We start from the raw sequence: 13224 nt of genomic DNA on the forward strand, positions 1-13224 counted from the left end.
CCTCACCACCCTGTGAAATAAGACGTGTTATCCTTGTTTTACAAGTGAGAAAATGCCCAGAGGGAGTTAATAACTTGCCCAAACCCATTAGCTAGAATATCGATTTGTCTGGTCTGGTTCACAAGCCTTTCTCCTTCTTTGCTGATGTCATTATAGTGAAGGAAGACTGTTTTGCTGGGGTCTGAGAAGCTGGAAAATCCACAGCATGCTGGAGGATTTATAAATGGGAGGACGGGGAGGAGAAGGATTTTCAATACTACATCTAATATTATTTATAGTACTGACCTACATAAGTCTATAGAACATGGTAATCTGGTTCACTGTGTGTGGTTGTTAGTCTCAACTGTCAATCTAATGAGATCCAAAGTCATTGGGGGTGAGGGATGAACTTCTGGACACATCTGTGAGGGATTATCTTGATTGTACTGATGGAGATGAGAAAGCCCACCCACTATGGGCGGCACCATCCCCTGCAAGAAATCCTGGCCTGCTTAAGTGAAAAAGGCAAGCTGAGCTGCAGCCTGCACTATGTCTTCCCTTTTCCTGATGGTTGTAGCTGCATGGTGACTAGCTGCTTCCAGCTCCTTCTGCCTTGGCTTCCTCAGCATGATGCAGTGTGTCTGGACTGTAAGCTAAAATCAAGTCCTTCCCTATAAGCTGTTTTTGTTAGTGTATTTTTATCACAGCAACAGGTAAAGTAACCAAGATATTATATAAACAAGAAATTTGTACTTAAATGATATGACATAATTAAAAACCAAAAGGCTCTTTGGTCCTAGCCTGTAAATCACCAGCTCTCTGTGTAGCCAATAAGGAATAATTACAAATAAATAACTCTGGGTCCCTGTATCTTTCAAGGTATTTAGCCGTCCCGAGCCTCAGTTTCCTCACCAGAGTCATACAATTCTTACTATCTGAATCTGAAATGGCCTCCATTGAGTCACATCCTTAATACTTGTTCTCTGGTTGGTGACACTATTCTGGGAGTCTGTGAAGTCATTTGGAAGTGGGCCTTAGGTGGAGGAAGTAGGTCACTAGGAGTGGTCTTTGATGTTTATACCTCCCTTACTTCCCCCACTGCCTTCTGACTCCTGAACACAATAGACCCTGTCTGAGGAGCTCAGACCATCATGAATGGAACTGCTTTGCCATGCCTTTCCTGCTGTCATGGACGACAACCATGTTCCAAAATGAGTTATTGAATTAAACCCTTGAGTTATTTGTGTAGTGTCTTATAGACTCAACAGCAGAGGGAAAATGAATGTAAATGCTCCCTCCACCACCTAAGCCCCCTGCTTATGGCACTTGTGTAGAAATATGTATGAATTTACCTCTGGCTTTTGGAATTTCTCATTTGAAGCCCAGGAGGAGGGCCTTAAAGGGACACTTAGGGAAGAATGTGAGCTTCAGCTTCTTCACAAAGTCCAAAACCAGTAGGGATCTGGAGACAGAGTCTAGAGGCAGATGTGACAGGTAAAAATGATAACCATGAAACAGGAGAACCACAAATGGTGATGGCCAGGGAGCGTGGTTTCATTTGTCTGCTGAGGAGAAAGTGGCCTGTAGCGGTTTCCATATGTACAGGCAGCACTATGCCGGGCAAACAGACAGGGATCTGGAGCATGTAAAAAGGACTAAGTGACATTTTAAATGCCATAGTATGCAGCGCCACCTCTACCTTAAAAGTATGCATAGTACCAAAGTTTTTTAAGTGAATAAAATTTTTATTGCGAACCAAGCCCCGCAGCAATAAAACAGAACAGCCGAGGGAGAGTTTCTCCTTGACACTGCAGGAACCTGGAGCCCCATGGATGAAGTTGGGGGCCGACTACCACTTGAACAGTCCTTTGGGAAGACTGGTCTGGCTGTTGTATGGAGGATGACCTGGAAGGATTGCAAGGTGGACTGTCAGAAAGCCGATGGACAAGGTCAAGGAAACATGAGGTAGCTCTGAGCTCTGGTCCCAAATTCAGGGACAGAGCGGCAGAAGGGTCAAAATTGAGAAGCACTGTGAAAAAAGTGTCAGGGTAGAAATGGATTAGGACAAAAGAGAAGAGGACAGACAAGGGGGAGGATGCTTAGAGTATTTACGTAGTGAGTGGAAAGGCAGGTGGAGGGTACCTTAACCACCATAGGAGGCTGGGTTTTAGGGCTTGCCACTAGTTTGGAACTGGAATATTTACCAAAGGTTCATATATCCTGGTCATTAACCAGGGACAACTGGAAGATTGTGGAAGCTCTAAGCCATGGATCTTAATGGGAGGTGTTCACATTGTTAGAGGCATGCCCTTTGAAGGGAATGAGGGATGGCAGTCCCTTCTTTTCACTCTCCTTTGGCTTTCCTGCGGTGAGGGGAGTGGTTTTGTTTTGCCCCATGACTGGCTCCCGATAGAATTTACACCACATAATCAAAGCAATGGGACTAATTGGCCATGGATGGAAACATATGAAACCAATAGCCAATAGTCAAAATAAACTCTGTTTCCTTTCTAAATTGATCATCTCAGATGTTTGTCATAGCCGTGGACAAGGCAGTTCCCATGACTGAAATTTTTTGGAAAATACTACAGTAGTAGAGAAATGAAAAAAAAATTGGCTGTAAAGTTAAGCAGTTTAATAGAGATGATGGGCTTGGACAATATTGCATAAATAAGATTCATTTGGGCCAGAATGCAAAGTTTTATTTGTCTGAGTTGCTAAATTTTGAGCTAGATAATAAGTGAAAATATTCTTGTATAAGATCAAGAGAAGCAGAGCAGTAGAAATATCAATGGATATATGTTATATGCACAACGTATTAGATACCATTCTATGATTCCTCACACTACAAATAAGTCGGCTTCCACCATTTTATATAGATTATGTACAATGAGCGTATCTAAGCACAGATGCATTGAATTATTTCCTCAGGTCACATTTTTAGTAAGATGGCATTCCAGTTTTAAACCCCATTCCAAAGACTATGAAGATGTTGAAGCTAGGTCATGTGACTACTAAGTGCTTCACTTGGGAATCTGGAGCCTGGGTCCCACCCTTCTAAGAGCCATTGTTCTTGTCACTAGTGACATTTACAGTGGGATGTGTTTCAGTGTGTGGGTGGCCACCATGGTTAGGCAAGCACTCGTGTGGCATCCTAGTGGATGTCCACCAAACACTGCATGGCAATCAGGATGTGTCACATGACGAGCACCTTGAGAGAGGAGGGCTGAATGGTTGATATTGTAACCAATTTACTATACACCAACTGATCCTGTCATGTTTCAAGCATTCCACCAAAGAGTTAAAGAAACAGATAAGAAACAAATGGCCAAGTTAAGGTCCTCTCAAAACTGTGGCTTCGTTGCAGAGCTCTTTCTGCTTATATTTAACTAAATATTTAGTTATCCCATATGGCCGCATCTAAATCCTATCTCTCTGCCAGGTTATTTTATTACAGAATCTGGGAAATCCACCCTTTTCTTTTCTTGTGGATATTACACGAGGTTCTCTTTCCCTCTACAAGTACCCAGAGACTCGAGTATCAGGTAAAGCCTTTTCATTTAAATAAGTAGTGATGGATAAAAGGTGATATACTGAAGGGATAGCTAAATCCAACGTGGATGAGAAAATGATACTTCAAAAGTGGTTTCATCTAAAATGAGAATTGAACTCTGGCCAGTTTTCACACTCACCACCTTGACTGTATTGTATTTCTAGAAGGTGGGGAGTATTAAACATTACTAATGATTGATGGCGTCTCAACTTTCAGGTGTTACATAGAACAGATCTTTAAAAGGGAGGGGGACTTTATCCCTTTAAAGCACATTAACAGAACTTTCTTATTATTAAAAAAAAAATCAATGCCCTGGATTTACTACATTTAATCCAAATTTTATCCAAGAGTGAAATTCCTTTTTGGCAGAATCATCAATAATTTGCTGTATCTTAGGCTCCCCTTCCAAATGCCATATATATATATATATATATATATATATATATATATATATATATATATATATATATATATATATATATATATATATATATATCAAGAGTTCTGGCTGACACGTTATAAAATAAAGCTGGCAAATGGATCATATGAGATGTTGCCAATTCCATACCCATCTGCAGATTCCCATGTGAGTCAGCATGGCTGCCTTGCACAGCTACCCCCTAAAGACTAGTGTATACCGCTGTGCATCCAGAAAGTCAGGAGCCATGAAAATGGTCACCTGAACTGGCTATTAATGGTCGTCTCACTTCCCACTTTCCTTAATCAGAAATTATTTTATTTGAGAACACTCCCCCCCCAAAAAAGGTTCCCCCAACTTCACCTGAACTTAGTACTCTGGGATGTCAGACATTTGTTACTGATTGGCTGTGAATGCTGAGCCTATGGTTGCGGCTGTCTTCTCCAAGACCACAGTGACTGTCCCTAACTTTGGTCCACAGACTTGCAGTGGCTTCTTCTTACCCCCTCCTTTTGTTCATGGACATGTAGTGGAGTCCTTCGACTTAGCAGATTGCTCTTTTTGAGTTTTCTCTAGTTTGTTGTAATACTTTAAAAACACGTGAGGCCCAAATAAATATCAGGCGTTCAGTCAGTTTTACTACGCTGTCCACCACTTATTCAGATAGTTCTCATTTAATTGCTGTCTCTGTAGATGGTTATGATGATGACGCAATAATAAAGGCAATGAGGAGAACAAATGGCTTTTTATTGTTTTATATTTTTCAAATCATGGTTAGAAATTGTTTGTTGCTGCTGTTTGATCGTTGTGGTTTTTTTGTTTGTTTGTTTTTGTTTTTGTTTTTTGTTTTCTTACCTGAGCCATCCTTGGCATTATTGCCCATGTTTTAAAGATGAGAAGATTATTTTAGAACACTTAAGAAACATGCCCAGAACTGTCTTTTGGAGTTCAGGATGCTTTACTACAAAGTCCTAGTATTTTCCTGCGTGGGGTGAGCTTGGAGCTCCATGTGCTTGGTAGGCCAGGTTGTCCTGCTGCGACTGCGTCAGCTCTGGCCGAGCATGTGGTTGCTACTCTCAGCTTCTTCAGCTCCAGCCCTCTCCTCCACATCCAGGAATAGCATCAGTAATGGTTTCTCCACTGCTCGCTTCCGAGTCTTTCCCCAGGTCACACTGATCTCCTCAACACGGACCTTCACTGTAAGTAGCCCTGAGACTAAACACTCACCAATTCTCCCACTGAGTGTGGCTTCCTTTTCCTGCAAGTGAGCCCCCAGCAACAGCATCTCTGCTTCCTTTCTCTGGTTCACAAGATGCAACTGAGTCTAAATGCCACTCAGACTAAACACCAGAAGGGGCTGACCCATGCTTTGAGCAGGAGGTGGAAGGGTGGAAGGATCAAGATGAAATTGAGTCTAAATGCCACTCAGACTAAAGACCAGAAGGGCTGACCCATGCTTTGATCTGAGGGTGAGAGGTGGAAGGAGCAAGGAGTAGGGGTGGGGTGAGGGGTGAGGGGGTGGGGAGGTAACCCAGGCACCTCTGCTGGGACTAGGAAGGAAAACCTCCCTTATGTAGAACCATGTAGAAGCCTGGAGCAGGCCCCGCAGTTTAGGGTTACCAGAAATAGTTTTTTCTTCTGCTATGCAAATTTGATTATCTATTTGTATTTATGCCAAAATAGAGTCTCTAGTCTACCTAGTAAGAAAAGATCCATTCCTGTGATTCACCATCCAGGTGGGTGCATGGTAGCTGTGTTTCTCAAGAAATGTGGAAACAGAAATGTACGTCAAGAAATAAACGTAGAGAAGAGACTAGAGAAAGCTTCTGTTTAGAAAGATTTCACCTGAACTATTTAATTGACCCTAAAGACAGAAATGGGGTGGAGTCTTTCCACTTCTGAGCTCTCTACACAAGTCATGGTGAGTATAATGTTCTGTCAAGCTTTGTGTTTCTCCAATACAAACATGATTGTTTTCTCCCGAGTTATTAACAAATGTGCAATATAATGACACTAGCAAGATCCTTTTGGAGGACATGAATATTACTCTTGGTATTTCAAGGATACTTTAGCAGAGAATCCAAGGTTTTCCAAGGTGCTTTTTAAATATATTTTGTTAATTTGTTCATTTTACATCTTAATTGTTATCCCATCCCTTGTATCCTCCCATTCCTCCCTCCCTCCCATTTTTCCTTTACTCCCCTCCCCTATGACTGTGACTGAGGGGGACCTCCTCCCCCTGTATATACTCATAGGGTATCAAGTCTGATGGTGTGGAAGATAACAGTAAAATGTAAGCATAAGAGAAGGTTCTGGATGCCTACCACCCACATAAAGGCATCATACATGTGTAGCCCCAACATTGAGGAGGTGGAGCCAGGTGGACCTTTGGAACTCACTGACCTGCTGAACAAGCCAACGCATGAGCTCCAGGTACAGGGAGAGACCTTCTCTTCGAAGATGGAACAGTCAAGGAAGATACCCAGTGTGGACCACTACCTGCTCCACCCCCACATGTACCACATGCACACTTGTGTACACACACACACACACACACACACACACACACACACACACACACAATGTGGGGAGCGTTGAATGGATACCAGAACTCTAAAGTTCCAGAATAGCCCCTGATGCTTCAAATGCAAGCCAGATGAGGACCCTTGTAGTGCTGTCATCACCACCACTCCTGACTCCAGAAGCTAGGTGCCTGGGGAATGAGCACCAAGTCTCCTCAGGATTGTAACTATTTTGACCCTTGGTATAACTTGCGAGAATACCACTGGAGACAAATAAATAGCCCTAAGGGTCAAACCTGACCATGCCATCTGCCCTTTCCCCATCTTAAAATCTCAGGTGAGCACATCTACGTTGCAAAGCCTAATTGGTTTCCTGAATCCTGGCCAGAGAAGGGGGCTGTGGAAAGAGGTTGCAAACATTTTCTTTTTCAGCAGCACTGGGAAGGTATACAACCTTGAGTGGAAGTGAGAATGGATGTGTAACACTAATCTACACACCCCAGCAGAGCAGGGGAAAACCGATCATCACCGAGACTGGAAATTTAACTATGTTTATCATTGTGGTCTTTGGTGGAATTATATACACAGTCTTTATCTCAGCTTTCTATTTGCATAAACTGTAGAGTGGATAACGTTCAACTAGGATGAGACTGGGACACACACTATAACCATGTATGTAGTCACCTGTCGCTACGGTTCTCAAACTATGTGGGAAGAAAGGCACTCTGGGGCTCTCCAGCAAACTCTCAGGTGCACTTGAATCATCTAAGGAATCATAATGATATATGACGTTTATCTTATCATGTGCAAAATATTATTTTAAAGCTTAAAGAAGTTTATAGTTCACAGTGGGTTAGACTCAACATTAGATTATTCTATGTTCCTTCTGATATCTTATCTTTTTGAAAATCTGTCTTTAGCAGTGACTTGGATGTAAAGCCTTCATTTCACAAACCTCAGTGTGAGGACTGCAATGTTGAACGCAATCCTGACGTTTAGAAAAACATACAGGAGGCACACAGGTCCCACTAGGAAGCATTCTAGGTTGGGTTGTATTCTGTCTCAAATTCATGTGTTGAAACCCTGATATGAAGGTGTGTCTACACTCGTAGATGTAAATTAAAATGCATTCATCGGGCTGAGCCATTTTTTCAGCACAACTAATACCTTTATAAGAAAAGAGACCTGGAAACACACAAAGAAGCCCTGGAAATGTGCACACACAGGGAAGATCGTGTGAGGACATGGGGAGGCAGCCATCTTCAAGCCAAAGAGAAAAGCCTGGGGAGGGGACCACGCTGAAAATGAAACAGTGCTCTTGGACACATAGCCTGCAGGACGACAGCCTCCAGAACTGAGGAAAGGCCAATTTTGTTGCCTAAGCCACGTGTAGCATTTTCTCAGAGCAATCTACGTATTAACTTGACTAGTCCCTGAGCCACCCAGTTATTAATTAAGCATTATTCTGGGTAGAACTTGAGGATGGTTCTTGCTTAGACTGCCAATTTGAATTAGTAGAATGTATTAAAGAAGAGTTTTACACCCCACATATGTTGGGGAACCCATGGACTTGTATGGATAGTGAAAGCCTGGATAGAGAGCATTTGCTGTGTCTGAAGGAGCTGGGACATTTGTCTCCTGCCTTTGGGATGGCACATGAACTGAAACACAGTCCTAGCTCCTGGGCCTCCACCTTGTCAACTGCAGACTGTAGGTCTTATCAGCTTGCATAGTCACATAAACCAGTTCCTTATAATACGCCCATGATACATGTACACATACGTAATCATAGAACCTTACTGACGCAGTTCCTCTGGATTGCCTTGAACAACATAGACCTGTGGTAAACAGAACCCTGCATAAAACTCAACCCAAAATAGATCAAAGACCTCAACACAAAAACTCTGATGCCCGTAAATCTTAATCTTAAAGAGAAGGAGTACAGAATATGTTCAATTTTATAAACACAGGAAAAGACTTTCCGAACAGGAACCTGGTAGCACACGCATTAAGACCAACAGTTGACAAATGGGGGTCTTGTGAAATTAAAAGCATCTGTATAGTAAGGATGTCACAATTCAAGGGAAGGCAGCCTACAAAATGAGGGAAAAATCTTTAACAGCTATACATATGACAGAAGACTATATCTAGGATATACAAAGAACTGAGAAAGCTCTGAGAGGCTTCACCCAGCATCTGATGGAAACAGACACAGAGACTCACAGCCAAACTTAGACAGAGTTCAGGGAGTGCTATGGAAGAGTCCTAAAGGAGTGATGGACAGAGCAGGGACGGTCAAGGACTCCACAATAAGACCTACAGAGTCAACTAACCTGGGCCCAAGGGAACTCACAGAGACTGAACCACCAACCAAAGAGCTAACATGGACTGGTCCTAAGCTCCCTGTACATACGTTAGCAGATACAAAGCTTAGTCTTTATGTGGATCCCGCAACAACTGGAGAAAGGTTCCCTAATTGGGCTGCCTTGTCTGACCTCTGTGGGAGAGGATGTGGCTAACTTTGCAGGGACTTAATATGCCAGGGTGGGTTGCTATCCATGAAGGACTTCCCCCTTCTCTGAGGAGGAGAGGAGAAGATGGGGGGAAGGGTATGCAAGGGAGAACGGGAGGAGAATGAGGGGCCTACAATCAGGAGGTAAAGTGAATAAATAAATAAATTTTTTAAAAAAGGAAAAGAAAACAACTAATCTAATTTAAAATAGGGATATGGAACAAAACAAAGTTTTCAGGAGAAGAAATACAAATTTCTGAGAAGAAAAATGTAATTTTAATGATCAACATCCTTAGCTATCCGGATTAAAACTACTTTGAGATTTCATTTTATCCCAGTCTGAAGATTAAAAAAATAATAATAAAGTAAAGGACAATGGGGCCTGAAAATATGGCCAAGTGGTTAAGAACACATATTCTTCTTGCACGTGACCAAGGTTTGGTTCCCAGCACTTCCACGGTTTCTCACAAGCATTCATAACTCCTGTTACAAGGGATGTGATACCCATTTCTGGCCCCTGCAGGCACTGGGCATATACACAGTACATATACATGCAGGCAGGCAAAACATTCATAGTCATAAAAGCCAAGCAAATCAGACCTGGTGCTCATTTATGGGCCTCACTTGGATGACTTGCTGCTCTGTGATCTGAGTGTCTATGGTTTCCCAGAATCCACCTGTTGAAACCTAATCCCCGAAGTGACAGTATTAAGAGGCTGGCATATTGGAAGTAATTACCTATCAGAGGCAGAGCCCTCGCAAGTGGGATTAGGGTCCTTGTAAAAGAAGCCCTAGAGAGTTGCCTTTACCCCTTCCACCTTGAGAGGACACAGTGAAGAGCGGCCCTCTAACAAACAAGGCTGAGTCCCCCTAGGGCCCTTGGTTTTGAACTCCCAAGTGTCCAGCAGTTAAGTCTGAAAGCTACTTAGTTTCCAGTGTTGTGTCACAACAAATGAATTCAGACATCCACCTCCATTCTAAGCTACTCCTTCGCCAAGCTCTTCTCCAGCCATTCTGGTACCTTCTTCCACATCTCCACATCTGTCTGAACTTACCACTCTTTTGAGAAGTCACTCTTCAGTTCATTTCCTGTCCCCGGGAATCTTGCATACAGCCCCTTCTTGGTTTTAACCTTTGCTCATCCTGTAGTGATTCTATCGTAGTTACCCTGCCTTGGGACATCAGGACAATGCATATACAAATCCCTACTGGACTCTAAGCTAGTTCTACTTCCTCTTCTTTGTTTTATTCGTCTGATGGACAAGAATTGGTACAGCAGGGCATACGCATGTAGGGCATAATGAGCTATAATAATGAATAAGACATAGTTCCAACTCTCAAGAGCCTACATCCCAGTGAGAGATGCAGGTAAGTCGGTCATCATTACAGATCTTGTCTAAACAAGGATCGAGATGCACAGTGGAGGCATCTGACACGGGCAGTAGAGATAGGGAGGATCCTTCACAGGAATGTTACATCTAAGGTAAGATGAAGAGGATGACGCATGAGAGCTATCCAAGATAAGGAGGGTATACTTTGGATAACTGGAGATTAAGGGAAGTGTTCTGTGGGTGCGTGTTGTGCGTGCTGGACGAGGGGCGGGGAAGAGAAAAGAGGCACGCTGCGTTAAAGAAGTTGTGCTTTATCCTGTGAATGATGGGGAACGCTAGGAGTTTAAAGCAAGTGAAAAAAAAAAAAACCTGGGCCTTTGGTCTGTTATTAGGCTGTAATGTAGAGAGCCACGGCGGAGGCTGTCCCAAAGGTGGGTAGGCAAACAATCCAGGCAAGAGACAAGCTTGGGGGCATAACGCAAGTAGTGTCACCAGGTAATTTAAGGCCCCAGAGATAGCAAAGCATTCTTCCTTGGGGTCTTCACTTTATCTTAATAATCCTGCTAGAGCCACTAAAAATTCCACAGTCTTCTTGGAATTGGCTGGGGAGACTGTGCTGGAGCGCCTCTCGGCTGCTCAGCATTCCTTGGTCTCTCCTTGTTTTCCAGTAGGTTTTCATGTGCTTCCTTGCAGATCGCCTCTTCTCACCAGTTATCACCTGGTCATCATCTTCCAAAGCCTGACTAGCCTGCAGACAGCCTCTTTGGATTTTTTTTTTTTTTAGCTGACAGATGTGATCTGAAGTTCTCTGCCATTCCCTAGCAATAAAGGGATCATAGCACCAAATCCCTCCATCCCTTTAAGAGGGGGGATGATAAAATAAATATTGGGGGGAGGTGGTAATGAGAAGACCATGCCTACTTTTGTGTTCCATCTGGTCACACTCAAGCGTCTCCTGAGAAATCGCAGAGGCCCTGGAATTTTGTACCTAAGAATATTATTCCTTACCTTGAGATTCCATGGAGTCCAAGTTGTACATGGCCAGAATTTCTAGGGGTGGAAATGAGAATTTTGAACTTTCAGTGCTAGATCCTCTAAAGACAGGACAGAGGCTAAGAATAGGATGCATCTGAACTTGTTTAGCTGGGGTTGACTTTTTTTTTTTTCAACTACTCAAGTATAAGCACTTGATTGGACTTGCCCTTGGGAAAGTCACCAACAGTAGGCAGGATGTGAATCCAGGACATCTTTGTGCTTTCTTCTTCCTCAGCCTTTCAGTAGCATTTGGCAAGATGGTCAATCACTGTCCCCTCTCTGCTTCTTTTCTTCATTTCTTCTTCGGCTTTCCCCCAGGATGCTTTGCCGGTTTCTCCTCCTTCTTACAGTGAAAATGCTGGTGATCTCTAAGTTTAGTCTTCAGTGTCCAGTTCTTTCTTCCTATTTCCATTTCTGTGAGTGTGCTGTGCAGCTATCTCCATCTCACTGTGCATATGGCAGGCATATTGATGGATTGCCAATGCTGTTCTTGCTCTGGTGTGGTCCCCCAGACAATGAGGAACGGGAAGATGCAGAACACATCTCCAGATGCCCAGGCCTGCAGCCTCCCATTGCATCATAAATTGGATAGAGATGAAATGGGGCAAGAGACAAAAATCCCCTTTGGCTACCAGAGGCACCTCTGATGATGTCTGGTTGATAACATCTGCCATGCTTCCAGAAATTTCTGCGATGGCACCTTAGGCGGCATCGCTAAAAGGTAATGCACCAGCATCAGAGATAGCAATGGCAGGTGAGAAGTAGGAGTGGGTGATTCCATCACAGGAGTGGATAAAAAGATGGCGCCTGAACCCCAGCCCATTAGTGACAGTACCTTCCCTGACCTTAGCGAACCACTCAGTTTCTGTTTACACTGTCAGTATAAGACACATTTACTAGAGTCAACCAATTTGCAAGGCAAGATCAGTACACTACCTCAGCCCACAGCATATTTGTGGGCTTTAGAAAAGTTCCCATCACTTTTCTTTTATCTATAAGAAAAACTGAATATGTAACAGTGAACAGAAGCTTAGGTTACAGTTGTCTTTATACAACATAGTCAAGACTGTATCATGTAAAGACCAACAAGCTGTGACTTTTTTTTTTTTTAATGGAGAAATAAGTTCAGGAAAGCAAAAGTACCAGCAAACTTGCAATGCACCCTTAAAACAGCTCCTTATGACTGATACCTGCAATAGAGTCACCTTTGGAATAAGTATGCATAGTATTATCTATGCAAGCACAAAACAAACAAATAATCCTGGAGTTGGCTAATTCAATGCCCTGGACAGAACTCTTAATTCCTGCCCCATCGTCTATTCCTACCTCTTCTTCCTTATCTCATGAAACAAGATCATCTGAGACCATGTCATTTCCCTGAATGATGCACTGATGCTCCCTCTACTTATGCATTTCAGACATTGCCAAATTCCATTCATTCCAGTCCAAAATATTTCAAGCTCACCCTCTGGTTCCGCCCCTTCAAGCTAGCATGACAATTTTTTTCTTAGCTTTAAAACAAAAGCTTATCTACTTATGATGCCCCCTGAGGCTCTGAGTTGTAAAGGACCTTCCTCTTTCTTTCTTTTTTTTTTTTTTTTCTGTCTTTCACCCTTGGTTACTATGTCCTAGTGTGGTAGGTAGATCGATTGTAGTCATGTATCCTCAGAAGTTTTAATTGCACTTTGCTGCACTCTGGATAAGGGACCACCAACAAAATGAGTTTCAATATCCAAAGCGCCACTCCAGCATGGGTGAAAGCTCATGACGACTTCAGCTCTGGAGCTCTTTATATAGCCTGCAGGCAGCTAAGCAACTCCTTCCCACTGCAAGTTCTTTCTGCTTACATGATCTTGTGGGAGGGGAGGGGCGGG

The sequence above is a fragment of the Acomys russatus genome, chromosome 29 (assembly GCF_903995435.1).
Source record: "Acomys russatus chromosome 29, mAcoRus1.1, whole genome shotgun sequence".
NCBI lineage: Eukaryota > Metazoa > Chordata > Mammalia > Rodentia > Muridae > Acomys > Acomys russatus.